An 18,184-nucleotide genomic window follows, 5' to 3' on the forward strand; every position below is an offset into this window, starting at 1 on the left:
AGTTCATATATTCATTTAATTCAGCGTACTTAATGTTTTCTTCAAGTCCAAATTCACGTCATGATTCGATGCCTTAAGGTACAATTTGGCTGCACGCGACAGAGACAAGCGACCGAGGCAGGCGACAGAATTGCGAAACCGAGACTGGTCGCTTCCTGTCTGCTCTCTGTACAATCGCATGAAGTACAATTACGAGCGCGAGACAGAGACAAAGCACAGGAGACCGCTCTCGGATCAGTAGTGTCTCGCGACGGGCTCAGGCAGCACGTGTGTTGTTGAGTAAAATAATGGCAGAAATTAAATTTACTGGTGACCAAGACGAGCAATTGGTAGAATTAGATTAGATCCTTCTTCACGTCTGGTTTTGAATATTGAACTCATAGGTTTTCTTTGTTTCTTTCGCAACAAATAACACAGCAACACATCATCTTCTTCGATTAACCTTTTTAGAAGCATTTTTGTACTCATTTTTTACAGAATATGTGCACGTATGTCTCAACAAAACAAAGAAAACAAACGCTTTGCCGCATGTCTCGGTCGTCACCTCAAAAGTGTGTGGCTACAAGCTGCGATGTGTCCGTCTCCCGTCTCTGTCGCCTGCCTCGGTCGCTTGTCTCTGTCGCGTGCAGCCAAATTGTACCTTTACATCTGCTGCAGCCAGTGAGAATACTGTTGGCATATATGGCGAGGTTAACCTGAGGTCGTCGTTCTGTTCCTGAGCCTGAGATCTTTATAAGCTACGGAAATCTCTCATCAACCGCGGTTTTACCAACAGCGGGTATCGGATATCTGCGGTTTTTCATTTGTATCAACCACTCTCCCTCGGATTCTTCTTAATGGCCGTAATATTCCTAGTTTTCGACGTAGAAATCGCCCTCCTCCTACCAATAACGGTCGTCAGCGATATAAGATTCGCCAAACGCTGCAGCCTTGATGCTGTTATGCATTCACGGAATGCATTGAACTTTCGTAATAAGATAAACATTCTCCAACACTGTAATACTTCTTTTTGTAAAAATTGCCACGTGTTATGTGTAAAGTTACTAGGCGTATATAGTTTCGTCTTGACTGCTGGCACGGGCAATAGGTTTTGATAAGTGATAACACCCCCCCCCCCAACCCACTGCTCCAATTTCTCACTTGGCTCATCTTGACGCCAGCGCCACGGTTTTTGAGGAAATTAACCGCTTGCTGCTGGAAAGATATTGCCGTATCTAATTTAAACGCATCTGAATATGCATGTCTTGTAGATAGTTGCTCCGTGTATTCTGGTAGAAGTTTACCGACGTTTCGGGAGTTCTTGCAGTCTTAATCCGAGAAGAAATGTTCTTCTTCCGATGTTTTAAGCGAAATATTGTTGAGTTTGTGATCGCATGTTGCGGATAGCTTTTGTAACAACACAATTATCTAAACATTCCATATTGAAGGTCTCATTAATAAACGTCACTAAATTTCGAGCTTCAAGGCCACGGGATAACACTAACCCCCCCCCCCCCCCTTCTCCTCACTGCGCTGCTTATAGTCATCGGAACAGCGTTGCTAGCTTTTCTAATCAGTGAGTTCTGAGCTGTCTTCTCTCGTTGGAATTCGCTGTTCGTGTTTCAACGTTGTGTGATTTTGCAGTAACTTTGAAACATACGGTAATGAAAACTTCGTTCTCATTACAGGCGACGAATTTGTTGACTATGATTAGCTAAACGAGTGTTAAGTTCCTCAAGAAGGACTTTGCTTCATTCAGTTAGTTTGATAACATAGACAATAATTACTGCGTGCTCTGCGTAAGTCTTTACTAAGTCTGCTCCTACAACTCGCTTGGTAGGATTGTATTTCGAATTATTATTTTATTTATTTAGTGTTCTGTCTGACGACAGGTCCATATGAACAGGATCCTTCCATCCTTTTCTCGGACTGGGACCTGCTCATATACGTTCTTGGCAGATGATCCAGAAGTGGTTTGCCATTGCCTTCTTCTGTGTGTGAATGGAGTAATTGTTGGGATGCCACGGAGAAACCGGGGAAGCCCCCGGAGGAAAACTCCGTGTTGCCTAGACCACGGCCTTGCCCAACACAAGTTATAAATTCGGGCACCGCCGGGAATCAAACTCGAGACCCCAGGATTACAAGGCCAGCGTTCTAACCCCGAATTTTAAAAGTACTTGAGAGTGAAGTGTTGCTTACCGGTCGGTAGCTAATGTGGTTTAGCAGATGGCAACACTGTTATTAACTATTTTACACTTAATCTCCTGAAAATGATTCTATGGTCTAGTACAGAGACAGTGACAGAATAACTATGAACATTAACTACTGCATCTTGTCAACTAATGACGTGTTCTCGTGTCTTCTCCCCATCCTACGGGCTCCCCTTGTCACGTTACTTCAGTCTTGTTTATGTACGTACATCCGTGCTCAGAGCAAACTCCTTTACGACATGGCCTATGCTAACAGAACATAACACTACTCGCTTATCTTCTATGCGTCACAGCTATAATACGTTCTATATTATTAAAATTCCAGTTTCGCAGTTAACATATTAATCGCTCAGGCAATTTGATTATTATGCTTTCTGGCACGAAGGATATAAAATGAGCGCGTGTAGAGTTGGCCATGATTGTGTCTCCGTCCTTCCGGTTCTCCACACGACTCAACTCGATAACCGTTGGATGTGTTTAGATAAAATTTGGTACGGATGTTATGCCATTGTAATGTACCATAAAATAGTACACTTCCTTTTCCTGCCATCCTTAATACCAGCATGGTGGAAAAACTAAGTTAAGAGGAACTATAAATTTATCAATGAATTTAAATTTTAGATTTGTTTTATCATTTGCCTATTAGCAGCAGTCAGAACTGGCCAGTTAAAAAAATCACATTTTAGGCAACGTAACTATGTTATTTGTTTATTAATAAATTATTCTTGTGACAGTATGTGTTAACATTAATAGATTATCATTCAGATTTAAAGACTTAAGTTACAAAACCAATCCTTTAAATGTACTAAAATATTGTCGCTGTGTGTTGTCTATGTCCAAACATTTGCCCCACATGGGGGAGAATAGTAAGCAGACAGCTATCTGACCGAAGAAATATTTTATTGGGAGATTTACAGATGATTTAATGGCGACAATCACTGTGCACTTGTTCTGGAGTAGACACAGCCCATTGCTCCATGAATCCTGCCTCTTATATTTGATTATTCTTGTAAGCATTTATATTTATCCTAATGTAATTATGTGGAGACTCGTGTAAACCTGTTTTCTCAGCCCTCCACAAATTGAGCTCAAACCTGTTCCGGCTTCACAGACAAATGTTCATCTCCTCGTGTCTCCGTATTCCTTTGGTTTATAAAGAATGCAAGTTATATTCGTCTATCACTGTCAATTCTGATCGATTAAGTCGAAAATTTTTATCTGAAATTATGTATTATATAGTTTCATAGATCAATATTAAGCTCCCTTATATATCTTATATTTTAATTTACTATAATCTTTGACAGTCTGAAGATTTTAGGTCTTAAGGAGTTCATCAGACTCGTAAAATTGTTATTTTGTCATCAACAGCGTTGAACCACTGAAAGGCGTGAGATGAATGAGAAATAGTGGGTATTGTACTGAGACAAGCCCCTTAATGATGCTTCTTTCGTTGTGCGTACGTCTCTCAAAGATGCGTGAACTCGTTGCCCCCGTATATTTTCAAACTTACGTTTTGATGCACCACTTTCAATATTCACTTATCTTCGGTTAGTGCTGATGGACTTAGAAGCATTTGTTTTGTTTTCTGTCTCTCTACTGGATAACAAATACGGAGTTAAAAGACGGTTAGTAATTTTAATCGATTTCCAGGATCTAGTTTACACAGGACACAAAGCAAACAGTTACGGTTAACTCTAAATAACTCAAATTTGAAAGAGAAAAAATAAATAACACAAATAATTTTTATTCAAAATATTCTTCGCAAACAAAACAAGGAAAAAATAATGCTAAGATAATTTGTTTCTTCATTTTTCGACACTGAATCCTCATTGATGTTGTTTTTATTGTTTTTGGTTTTGTTTTTTGAAGAATTAGAGCGCTTATCTGCAACACAGATATAAGCCAAATCTGCGATTTTAACTGAAAGTTGCTGAAACTCACCCGGAAGTGTTCAAGTAAGGTTTGACTCTAGAACTTATTAGCTTTTCCAGTCAAAAACTGTAAGTGAAATTCGTCGTTACAAAAAATATATGGCAAAATTATCATCTCTTTTATATTTATTACATATTTCAACGAATTTAATTAAGTTATGCTAAATCAGATATGATACACAGTTATAATGGCTATTAAATTTTAACGCTATGAGACTAAATTCAGAAACAGACTAAAATAAGGCAACAGAGGACAAGAAAATTTTATAATGTACTTAGGCGTATATAATGAGAATTTTCTAATTTTATCCCATACCAGTTTCACCTCGCTTTTCGGAAATTAGAGTTCCAAACAAAGAAACATCTAGTGTTAAACACGAAAAAACCATAGATAGCATCAATGTATTTGTGATCAATTCTACGAATTGACTATGGTAAATTTTTAATTTTAAAACGCAGAAGACAAAACTCACAGGTGCCATAGAAACCTCAGTTTGTAACAAAGTTGGTACCGTTATCAATGGTTTGAAAATCATTTACGTAAATAAAATCTGGGATATAATTAGACCCATGTAATAACAAAGAGTTTAATACAGAATGTTCCGCAACAGGATGTGCATAGCTTAACTACGTGCTCTTGGGATCAATTTGAGACGAATTTTTCAAATAAACATGGGTCCGATCTACAACGGTTTGTCAACAAAATGAGAATTTTCATTGAATTTGTAACTTTCACATTATTTCCATTTAACTTTAGGTCACATTATAATTATTGTTATTATTAAGTTCAGACTATACTATAAATTGAATTTTAAATTACTCGCGTTATTCACGTGACTCAAAATGTCCACCCTGACTGTCGATGCACAGTTGAGCCCTTCGTGTAATAGAAGAAACAGCCCTTTTTACAGAATAATGATCATATTTGATGTTAACACCGGAGTCCACCATTCGATTCAGCAGCTACTGTTTGACTTGAAGACACGCACCAGGAATTTCACGTTACTCCAGAAAAAGTAGTCCTAAGGCGAAATATCTGGTGATCTCGCCGGCCAAGCAATGGACCACCTCGGCCGGTCTGACGGTCTGGAAACTATTGATTCAGAAATGCAGTCAGTCACCTTCCTACCAAAATGAGGAGGTGAGGCATCTTGCTGCAACCACACCTCTTACTTGTTTAGCAGAGAAACGTCTTCCAACATCAACGGCAGTTCTTTCTCTAGGAAACGCAATTAGCTCTGAGATGTCAATACGAAGAACGAAGATTCACACACACATGTAAAAAGCGGTTGTAATTAATTATGGCTTTGTAGACCTGTATTTTAAACATTTCATATTTGGCGAGGAGACGGAAATATAAAATATTTCCCAATCTGATTTACTTTTAATTAATGCAGTTTTAATTTATTCCTATCCTTTACAAATATATAAAATTTTCATCATTTTCGATGATTTATTACTGGTTGTATTGTAATATGACGTTTTCTGCAATCTATGACAGTGTAGACATTTATTATTCTCATTTTGGAGCCAACTTCCTTACTAAAGTTTGATGAGATTTTTTGTGTCTTCTATCCTGCGATTAAAACAGTAATTCTGGATAGAAACAAATTCAACTTGCAACGTCGCCCCCAAATTACAGACCGGGCGTTGTGGTCGCTCTGTTATTAGATAACGTATGATGTGGCACTGGTTTTTGACCGCCGAGTTTCATCTTCCCAAAATTCCATCTTTCAAAAATATTAGTTCGTAAACTTTCAAGTATACCGGTACATACTGCTTTTGAGCTAAGACGCAACATTCTTATAAGGAATATGAAGGTCAGTTGGTTCTATTTATAAAAGAAAATCGAACAAGTTTATCAGAAGAGAAGAGACAAGCAGAAAGTACAAATGACGAGGATTATCGTAGCTATTGCTTGCGTCATATGCGTGACTTCCACGCACAAAAGCCTCCGAGGCATTAAGCGAAAGAACGAACCGTTCCAACTGCCTCGGCCACTTACCGTCCTCCGGTGATGGATCACTTCTCGAGTGGGAGAGGTCCGTCTGTCCACGCAGTGGTCCGTACTTTTTTTCCCCCTGTGATTGCTACCGAAATGGTACAAGAGAGCCTTTTTGTTACAGCTCTAATTGTATTTGTATTATTTTGCGTGTTTCTCGTTTCAACGCTCTCTTGTTTTCATGAGAAGTTGGATTACACATCGACGCAGGAAAATTAATTTGCGTGTTTGGTATAAACCTATGTTAAATGTACAGACACCTACAGGCCTCCAAGCAATGGTGGAATGATATTGACAGGGGAAAACCTAAGGACTAGGAGAAATATCTCTCCCAGTGCCTCCTTGCCTACCACAAATCTCGAGTTCTTCTTGACTGACAGAACTCCATCTGTCAAACATTGTGTATACAGAATAGGTTACACTTTTTAATTAGTCATACTTGTACGTAAAAAAGTGTTGTCGATAACAGAACTGTAAACAGTCGCCTAAACAATTAGCAGACAGCTGAATTGTGCAAGGCCTCGATAGTTTGCGACGTTCAACTTCAGATGCGTAATAGATACCAGTCGCCTTCTTCTACACATACGTATTGTAACAGCAACATTGCAGCCTACTGCAGTGCTTGGACCGAAGTTCCGATTTCTTTTTGGCGAAACAAGAGATGAGCCAACTGAATCTTTCCACTCCACCGCCACGATGTTGCGTGTGGCGACGGTAAGAAGTAACAGGTCCACGCGGAAGTCTAATGGACGACTGGTCTATTTAAAACAGAAAATTTCGGGCAATTTGTGTTACTAAGCAGCTTACTAAATCCCATCACGTGGAGACAGTGTGTCGATTATAGCCGTAGTAACCTGAAAATTGAAGTTAACGGGACTCAAAAACAGACCTAAGACTTAAAATATTTGACACGACACGCGAAGTACAATTCCTATGGTGACTTTTAAGATGTAAGCTTTGAGTTTTTCATATCGGTGAGTATGAAGATTTCTGTCTTCTGGGTTATTGCGCTGTGTAGTCTGGTAGATTTTTACCAACGTTTCTGAGGTCATACTGCCTCAATCATCAGGTAGATGAGTAGCCCTGATGACGCAGGCAGTATGACCTCTGAAACGTTGGTAAACATCGACCAGACTACACAACGCAAGAACCCAGAAGACAGAAATCTTCATACTCATCGCCCTGATGACGGAGGCAGTATGACCTCCGAAACGTTGGTTAACATCTACCAGACTACACAGCGCAATAACCCAGAAGACGGATATCTTCATACTCATCGCCCTGACGATGGAGGCAGTATGACCTCTGAAACGTTGGTAAACATCTACCAGACTACACAGCGCAACAACCCAGAAGACAGAAATCTTCATACAAAGGATCGCCCTGATGATGGAGGCAGTATGACCCCTGAAACGTTGGTGAACATCGACCAGACTACACAGCGCAACAACCCAGAAGACAGATATCTTCATACTCACCGCCCTGATGACGGAGGCAGTATGACCTCTGAAACGTTGGCAGACATCGACCAGACTACACAGCGCAACAACCCAGAAGACAGAAATCTTCATACTCACCGCCCTGATGACGGAGGCAGTATGACCTCTGAAACGTTGGCAGACATCGACCAGATTACACAGCGCGACAACCCAGAAGACAGAAATCTTCGACTTTTAAGATGTGTGTTTAGCACTGAATGGATTATTAATTGTTTTAATACGTCTCTAAGACAAAATTCAATTTTATGCATAGTTAAAATACAGTAGATTACCGATTATCCGACCTGAATTTATCCGACATTCCAATTTGTCGAAATTTAACTCAGCACGTAGAGGAATGAATCACACTCCCCTATAACGCTCCATGTACATTTTATTTACTCAGTTCTTAAACCTGTATTACAGTTCAGATGCTAGTGTGACTTTGGTGCAAAGAAAAGAAAGTAGGCTTAAAAGTTAATAACCATAACGAAGTTCCCAAAAAAATTTCTCTTTCATTTACAAATTTGCATTTATATTTAATACTACTTTCTTGTGAAATTTCTTCATTTGTTGCCGTATTCTATTCTCTTCGCAATTTAATCATATCGTATATTGAGTTGATATTTAACCTCGTCTTGTCATTAGTCTTCGTATTATCCGATATTTCCCTTTATCCGACCGTCCTTCGGTCCCATTTATGTCGAACCTACTTTATGTAGGAAATGTGAAGGTTAATTATATGAGACCATGCAAATTGTTTTCAAATGCCACTTGGACCGATATAAATGGAGAGAGAGACCTGAGTGACTAATCTGATTATGCACACGTTTCCTATGATAAATGTACACACAGATCTATCTCACTAAATATCATCTAAATACGTCAAGTAACTTTGAAAGTAAACATGGAAAACCCAGTAGACAGTCAGCTTCCCTATTATGGATTCACTTCCTGAATCTAAAGAATTGAACATATAAATTCAACTGAACATTACGATGATGTAACGAGCAGCATCATGTTACGTATTCGGGAGGTCCCTGGTTCTGTTACCGGTCAGGGTACATTAGCCTCCGCGATTTATATTCTCAGACCTCCCTTCGCCCCACATGCAAGAACCCGGGTTTCATGAAGAATCTACCAGACTACACGGCGCAACAACCCAGAAGACAGACGTCTTAGAACATACTCTGATTACATGTAAGGGTATGTCATTTTTAATTCTGTTGTGACGTAGTTCCACGCCGAAGAGACGTGCAGTGTGATTTCCACAGCCCTGAGAGTAAATCGTCTTGGAAACTCCATTGGACTGAGAACAGATTCATTCTACTGATGCGTGGTTTCTGTTGCCCATCTCTAAGCCATAAGACCACTACCTTTAACACAATTCTAAGTCTTAATGTCACCTGAGGATGCGATATCTATTACACATTGTAATGACTGGGCTGATTCGTGAACATTTCCGCATGTAAGTGCACGTTGTCCTCCTCTGAAGTTGATAAGTCTGGGAGTTGCACGGCGGACAGGAAGACATTTTGCGCAACTCGCGGGAATTTAAAATCCAGTGAAAAGAAACGTGTAAATAATGACTGTTAGAGATTCCCGTTAACACGTACAGATGTGACATCAGAGCGGAAGGGAGCTAGAAGTCACAGCTGGACCTTCCGAATTTCAGGATAGTTTGCCAGCGTGTGGAAACGTTCGATTTGGAGAATTAATTTAATTAACACTTCTGATTTCTTTAAGATTTTCGCCCGCTGTTACGTTAGAGGCAGTCTGCTTGAGGTCGTGAGCAGTTACGCACGCAGTATTAATTCGGCTTATTTAAAATATTTTAATGTTTCCATAACTAACTAACTGAATGGTGTAGACTCTACAACATTTTATGGAACCGAAAGAATCATTACCGTATTCAGAAGAATCCGTCATCTGTCCCTTCCCTGAGCCAGATTAATCCCCTCTTCCGGAGACTGTGATTACCTCTTTCGATTAGGGCCAACAGAGTTGGTATTGCTTGAGGACGGAGACAGATTCCAGTGCCCGGAACGTCGTTTCAATTATACTTATTATGATGTTATTGCCTTCTGTTATCTATTTTACAGAAATTTAAAAGAATTTCACGCAATGCGCTGTGGTTCTGCTCAACAAGCCATTGCCTACCGTTTACATCACTTTGAAACTGACCGGCACATTAGAATCTTCGTAACTTTTTAAAATAAAACGTATTAATAAACGAGGTAGTCACATACATAGCAGACAATCCTACGTAAAAATCACAAACAGTTCGTAAGGACATTGTGAAGACAAATAGTATCTTCAGAGTCTGACCACCTGCAAGCTAAAAATGAGATATCAGAACGTGTTAGCTCTAGAACAATAGCTTGGCATTACCATTATGCATCAACACTATCAGACTTCATTCAGATCAGCAATTACAACCATAAATATTGTATTGAGTCAGACGTGCCATGAAGAGATACATAAGTTGTAATTGACTTCTTCACCTTACATGCTAATGTGTTTTCGATGTAACCATTTCTCATCTTATTAAAGAAGAGCACATACATGTTATCAAGGATCAGGATATTATGACGTCACAACACACTTCCCCTGTGTATAAATTGCCATTATATGCAAATGAGGATCAGACCTGTGACCATCGTTATTACAGTTGTTCCTTTGAATTCTCCGAATCATTAATTACAGAGCGGGTTAATTACGTTCCTAAACAGAAACTTAATTACCTCATTACGTCTCTGCGCTGCGTGTATGCGTCCGTGATCTGGAACAACAGACTGACGTCTGTTGGCATTGCGACAAGGAACGTCTTGACATTATTTTAACTTTTACTTTACAGGTAACGCATAATATACCATCTAAGAGAAAATATATGGCTGCTTAATGAAAAATACTTGTTCTAATCGAACAAATAACAAGTTCCTTTAAAGACAACGGAAATATAAAAGTTTAGAACCGACTCCGTTACGTAAGTTGATTATATTTAGGCCTGCAATGTTGTAATATCCTAGGCATGTGAGTGGATTTAACCAAAACCTCGACATGTCACGATTCTGTCATAAAAAGTTTCAGGCATATCTCCGCCTACTTAACTTTTTAATAGCATACACTTGCTTTCAAACGAAAATGTGTAAAATGATTCTGTCATCTGAAATGGTTTTATTACAGCGGCACTCCTACGCTATGCGCCGTTCATTTGTGTGGTATACAAGGTTTTCATAGCAACACAGCGCGCAGGTGTTTGTCGGCAAGTTTTATAAGCTCTCCATAAAATTCTTGTCAATCAATCAGTTCTTTGTCACGTTTGTAAAGTACACCGCCCACATCTTCTCTTTACAAAGTTCCTGCTAAGATCCTACATACAATTAGACTATTGTATTTAACATTATCTCCTATATAGAGTATAGCAAAGATTAATATGCCTAGGCTGCTTCTAGAGAGATAATGTCAGAGATGGTGACCAGCAAATGGTCGCAAGTAGAAGTCTTAATTTCAGGTTTGATGCGTGTTAGCCTATCACAAAGTTTGCTTTCAAAACTGAGAAGAAATATGAAATCCGTCAACAGATAGGGGACAGTGGTTTCTGTCAGAGGTAACAATTGCTAACTCCAAGAAGTTGAGTATTCATTGGGAAACTTAATTAGTCGCCCGGCTAATGAAACCATTTTCAGCCTTTTATGGAACCAATGGTTCATTTCAGTGTTCGCAACAGCTTCTGAAGGGCCGCGATCTTACGTTTATTTACAAAAAATTTGAAATTTCTGAAATGATATTTTTCAAAATTCGCTACAAGCACATGATGACTCTAACTTTAAGTTAGGCTTGAACCTTGTGTTAATTTTAATGAAACTTAGGCCCTAGTTACATTGTTTCATCACTTTTCTCCCAGACTCTCCCCGTTTATGAATTGTCTGAGCATGTTTTGAATGGGCGATAGAGGGGAGATTGTAAGAGAAGAATTGTCAGTATTATTTGCACTAGAAAGAGATCGTATCAGATATTTCAGAAAGAGAGAGGTAGCGAGCGTCGACAGTTGTAATGCCATCTGGTGGAACCGAGGCGAGATCGACGTGTGGGGTCTGCTCATAATTATGACGAACAATAAGGAAGCGAGGGTCGCGGATCCTCCAGTGGCAAAAACGTTTTACACTACATTCGTAAGTACAGAAATAAAATGAGGGGAAGTAGCACTGATTATGGCACTCAGCTGTATTCCTCGACCAGCGATACCGAACACATGAGACTTGTAATATTTGAGGTTTTGACAGCAGTGAACACGAAGATTTCCGTCTTCTGGGTTGTTGCGCTGTGTATGAATTCATCTCCCTGATGACGGAGGTAGTATGACCTCCGAAACGTTGGTTAACATCGACCAGACTACACAGTGCAACAACCCAGAAGAGAGAAATCTTCATCGCCCTGATGACGGAGGCAGTATAACCTCCGAAACGTTGGTTAACATAGACCAGACTACACAGTGCAACAACCCAGAAGAGAGAAATCTTCATCGCCCTGATGACGGAGGCAGTATAACCTCCGAAACGTTGGTTAACATCGACCAGACTACACAGTGCAACAACCCAGAAGAGAGAAATCTTCATCGCCCTGATGACGGAGGCAGTATAACGTCCGAAACGTTGGTAAACATCTACCATGCTACACGGCGCAACAACCCAGAAGACAGAAATCTTCACGTGAGATTTCCTTAACTCTGACTATGAACTGTGCTGAATCGGCAGGGACTTCAATTTGTTCCCTCAGGATGAACGCGAGATCTGGTTCCTCTTCTCCCACTCCTCGTATTCTGCTTCCCCTCTAGACTTCGTTTTATTTGTGACTGTTGTAAACATACGAAATCACTTTTGTTAGAATAAAGTTACTTCAGTGTGAACAAAAGTTAACATCTTAATCACCATTTGACATTTAACTGCAAATCTTGAAGTCTCTATATCTCTCCTTTTCAACGTCTACTTGTACAGGTGATTAAGAGAATAGAGGTTTTAATTAACTCTTAATAGACTAATTGACCTCGAATGTCTCTTTCAGCAAGATCGTTAATGTGACGTTCTGAGGCCGGTTGGTTGCCTTAGCTCCATCACAGCGTCTACGTGATTCTGCTGGTTCACTTATCTGTTTTGGTAGAGATTTACCTCTTGAACGAGGTCGACTAGATTCTTGCGTACCTTTGTATCCGCCCCCTTTGACGTCATATTAATATTTAGAAGCCGTTGCTTCGTCGCTTGATGATGAAAATCGACCAAATTCTTAGACCAGTGTTTTCCATGGCAATATAAACATTGCTCAAATTTATATACCATTAATCCATTTTAACGTCATTATGAGACGTGAGGTTTTCAATGCTGTAAGGAGAAGCAGGTGACGCCATGTATTATTGCAGGCGAATACCAACGTTTCGGAGGACCTTATCGCCTCCACCTGAAGGGAGAAACGTTAGTAGTCATCTGCATCACAGTCCAGCATATCACAATGTCCTTTCATTTAGAAACCACGACTAAATATGCAGTTTACTGTGTTAACTTGTTTCTAATTAAGTTTATAAAAATGGCCTTTTAATTTTATATCGATTTTAACTCTAGTAATCTCGATATTTAATAATGTAAAATCTCAGAAAATCGATTAACGTATTTAATTCTGTTTGTTAACTAAGCGTTACTTTCGATCGCTGTTAATGTAAAATTGACAGTTGTAGGGCAGTCTCGTTGTCTGTCAATAAGCAAGCTATATCAGCGACCGGAGTTTAGTAGCCTTGAATGAAAATGGCGAGAGATTCGTTCAGCATCAGTCACACTTCATTATTCGAAAACATTCACTTGTCTTGTTCCTCAGTGGCAAACGTCCTTATTTTACATATCCTGTCTGGAAGGACCTAAGGCTTCATATTTCCAATTTCAACATTAATTTGTTATAGGACTGTCATTTAGCAGAAGCCTAAGTTTAAAAATGCGTGAAATTTCACCGTCCGTCCATTCCTGGCAAAGTCCACGCAAATTTCAGTTTTACATAAACTTTAAGTAAATATGCTTTAGGCTATAAAACACTTTGACAAATAATTAGTATCCTCATATTCTAGACGGGAAAAGTAACACAGATTACAAAATAAACAAAGAAAAAGTAAACTGTCCCACTATACGCCGTGTAGGCGCTTGTGGGGAGAGGTGGTATAGCTCGTACTCATTCATGACCTCGTCACTATATTAGGGTAAGTGGTCAGCATCCCGGGAAGGGACTAGGTATTTATTGCATATAAGTCTGGGTGGGCACCTGAACCGGTCTGGACGTAGAGGATAGAGGAAAAATCTTCTGTCCCTACCGGGGATCGAACCTCGGTCATCTAGTTCGTAGCCACAGTAACAAAAAAATGAATTATTAGGTTAAGTATTTTTGGTTTATTTAATGCTGATAATGGTGCAGACTGTTTATCGTCGAATGATATGAAGATTAAATAAAATGAACTGGGAAGGATATGGAAGGAAGCGGCCACGGCTTTATTTAAAGTACTGTCCCGGAATTTACTTGGAGGGGCTGAGGAGAACCACGAAAAACCTGAGGATAAGCTGTCTCCGGGCCGAAATTTGAAGCCGGGAGCTCCCACAAGGAAGCAGACGTGCCAACCACTGGGACGAGATGTTCGGGCTGGGAGCTGTGGGTCTGTTCCTGGGGCAAAGTACCTTCTCGGCGTTCCTGTTCGTGGCATTTCGGCGAAACAGTCCACAGTCTGCTGCTTCATGAACTGTCAATTTGTATGGTCTTGTTCTCTTCCTGCAACTAACACTACGTGAGTGCTTTGATAGCCGTTACAGGGTAGGAAAATGTGCCAGCTGTCTTGTTTAAATTTAATTATTCACACCAGCTGTTCCCAAAGTACGTTTAGCATAGACCAAGGTTCTTCAAAAATAATAATTGGGCTAACTTAATTTTAATTTCTTTTACTAAAAGCGCGTGCTATGGAAGAGTATGCTAATGTAAAATGAAGCCATATCCAGGGTTTGATTCTGTTGTTGAGGAGGTGCTGTAGACTTAATTGACGAGAAAGAAAGATTCGCCATTGCAGAAGGTGTAGTAGGCTAAACGTGTGTGTCTAAGTATTTAGATTCTGGAGCATAGAAGGAAAATATGTAGGGGTTCTTAGCGCCATGCGAAATTATGGACAGAATAAGGAAAAGCAAGAGTTTTTTCCAGATAAGATAAATAGTCTTATTTACACTAGGACACTAGGACATTTTGTTGGACTGAAACATTAGTATGAGCGGAACCTCATCTCCCTCCACGCGACCTGCATGGCGTGTAGTGGGGCAGGTTTACTTTTACTTTAAAAATATTTCAGGACAGGATATTTTTTCTAGGTCTTCGGGCAGATGAGCACAATACATTTCTTAACGTAACGAGTGCAAGAAACTTTATTTCACTCAAGGAAATTTTCGGAATGCTGTATGCTGCATGAAACTAAAATTGTCAGACTTGTTCAACATTTAATTTATGTTTCTAATAAGTGGTTTATTTCAATGTAAAAATATTAAATAATTTAATAATTTGTATTAGATATAAATAGCCTATTTTATAGGAAGTGATTTTTAATTTGGATTATAACTTCAACAGTTTCTAAGTAAGATACTTTAATGAATAAACTATTTTATTTTAAAAAGTTTAGGTAGTGTAATATCTTACAATCACTGGACAAGTAATTTGGTAGAAAGAACCCCCTGAGGATGGCCACAGCCTACGTAGCCGAAATATGCAGGGATGAATCGTAAATGTTGTATTAGATGGTTCTGGTACAATGGGTGACATGCAGTGTTGTACTGGTCGACTTCAGTCAAAGTCTCCTTGTCGCGCCTCACGTATCCCAAAACCTCGATTTGATCGCCCTAGACGGACTACAAATTCCCAAGTTCTTTATCATGTAATCTTCTCTGTTCCCCTGTTACTGTCTAAATATTAGACCTAAATGTGATGCTACGCATTTGTTTCAAAACTCCCTTAGTTTTTGTCAATCACTCCCAGAATTTAACCCGCGTTCTTTTACTAGTGCTTTATAAAAGTAGCATAATTTCATTTCACTATACCATCGCAATAAATTTGAATTTTACCACATTTGTTAATCATTTATTAGTCTAGACCTACCCGTCGTTGTACCACGATATCGTCTTGTAATCTGGTGACCAGACATGAGATACTGCTAGCATGTTCTCTGCGTTTGATTTGTAGCCTATATTCTTCATTAGAGTTCGGTTAGGTCTATGCGTTTACCTTCGCGGTAACCTATTGATACTTTCGACACCGAGGTCCAGCATCTCTTCGTGGGTTTTCTACCAACTGTGATAAGACAATGAATGTCAGGCCATGTGACACTACGCCGCTCGCTGTAAACCCACGGTTTGGTCTCGCTCTCTGGCTGTTTGTCCGGTGTTTTTGCTGTCCTGAGTTTAACAGCCGGATACTTGTACCTGATGCTTGCTGGCGGCAATCCCACCCACCACGATACAGGCTGCTTCAGTGTACCTGCAACATCCAGGGGCGTGGTGCCCCACGCCTCACCCCCATACAATTCAACTGCGAGATTGTAACATAAAGGCCGTTCTGGTTAATCGGATGGAAGATAGGGTTAATGAAGGAAATATTTAGTCGTTGTAAAAGATTTGTCATAAAAATGTTGAGGAATGCATGAATCATTCATGCTACTGAAATCTTGACAATGCGTAACACAAAGTGTGGGATAGTAACACGCGAAATATAAAATGCCCCTTTGATCTAGAAAGGCAAAAGAAGTAGGAGGCTGGAGAGAACTGCGCAACGAGGAGTCTGATATTCGTACTGTTTACCAACCACCAGAATAAGAAATTATTATGTAGAAATTAGAGTTTAAGCTACGCGGTTCATATATCGCGCATTGGAGATACAAATGTGATGAGGGCAAACCACTTCAGAGACACAGACATAAATGAGCGGTTTATGTTAAAATGTGTCTCGAAGAAAAATGTGGTTTGAACTGGATTCACCTGACTCAGGAGTGTCCAGTGGTGAACTGTTGTGCAGGGGGGATTTCTTGTCTGACTGAGAGATTATTGGCTCCTGAAGAAGGACTCTGCTCTGCGAAATCAGTTTAGTCAGAAATAATTACATTTTGAAAGCACCCAGTCTGATTAGGCTGTCCTGTTTAATCTAGGTACAATACCAAATATTGGCTTTTCCGAAAGAAGAACAGATGATGTAACTAGGCGTAGTGACCATCAAGTGGTCCCATTTTTACCGAAATATTTCAGATCGGAGTTTACGGGCATGTGAAGGTTTCCAGAACTTTCCAAGCTTCCAAGAGTATCAAGATATTTAGAACAAGACCTTCTAAACGTATCACGTTTCTAGAACTCGGCCACGCTCTTGGTTGTTTTAAGAGACTGATCTACTACATAATTCATAAGCAAATTTCCCACATTTCATAAGCCATTGGAGGGCGGAAGTTAACCTGATACGGATGGAGCAACATTGCAGCAGGCGGTCACCGGCCCTCACTTGTCAGCAGATACGATGAAACTGGATATACGGTGGTCTTCCCTGTCTGCGGAGGGCAAAGCTTATTCCAGGAATGTTCGTAGTGTTACAGTGACTCTTTGATTTTGTTTGTTTAATTGGCACGTAAGTCTCCAGAACCCCAAAATGCTGGTCTATTTGGTGTTATGGGTTCCGTGCTTCTTCGAAATTCTGTGACCGAGTTTTTGTAATTAAGGTTATTTACGACTGTTGATTCATTATGTCACACATTGTTCACTGCCTGAGGTAGGTCTGTGTTTGAAACACGTGATGTTCCTGAACCTCAGATGATAGGTGGTCTTTGTACCTAAACATTTGTTAATATTTTCTATTTTTAATATTGTTAGCGAGAACTAGAAAATTTTGCATGCTGTGTCAGTGCGCTGACCACTGCAATACGACAACTGGACGACAGACATTCGGCCCCTGGTAGCAGGCCCGAACCACCGCATCCAGAATAACTTCTCCTTTTAATGATTAGGTTAAGAATACATGGAGCTATATCTCCACTTCCCCATACGTCTTTATGGTGCTTCATTAATAATCTTTGGCGTAAAAGTCCTCTGAGATCCTAAGACGACTGCTGTAACTGTTTCATCTTTTTCGATCCAGAATAAATAAATTGTCTAAAACAGTTCAGCCCCTGCATTTGATTTAAAGAATTTTTGATAGGCTATGGTAAACATTTATACAAATGAAAGAAAATGTAATTTATTGCTATGTGGTATTAGAACCGTGTTATTCTTTATTCATAGCTGACAATAACTCAGACAAAATGATGTAGAAATATAGAGTGGTAGAATATAATTTGGGACAGAAAAGCCTTGGTCTAATTTAAGGTAAGAAAACCAAGACTTTAAACCCCCGACTACTCAACACCAAGCAACATTTCTATCTGCTAGACCGGTTGGTGCCCCCAGCAACTTATTATGTTGAGCCCGAAAAAATAGAGCCATCGGTATGATGTAGACAAATGGACACGACCTGTGAGGTAAGGAAAGAGAAGAATTTAGAAAATGT

The 18,184-nt window shown here is 39.7% G+C and overlaps 1 protein-coding gene across 1 annotated transcript in view; it reads left to right on the forward strand.

Annotated features, from left to right (window-relative positions):
• Positions 1-18,184, forward strand: part of LOC110840949 (uncharacterized) — a 157,013-nt gene that overhangs the window by 54,508 nt on the left and 84,321 nt on the right. The gene's annotated exons all lie outside the window — the stretch shown is intronic.

The sequence above is a fragment of the Zootermopsis nevadensis genome, unplaced genomic scaffold (assembly GCF_977971745.1).
Source record: "Zootermopsis nevadensis isolate Lab colony 2312 unplaced genomic scaffold, Znev_1.0 Znev_ptg000019l, whole genome shotgun sequence".
In the NCBI taxonomy this organism is placed as follows: Eukaryota; Metazoa; Arthropoda; class Insecta; order Blattodea; family Termopsidae; genus Zootermopsis; species Zootermopsis nevadensis.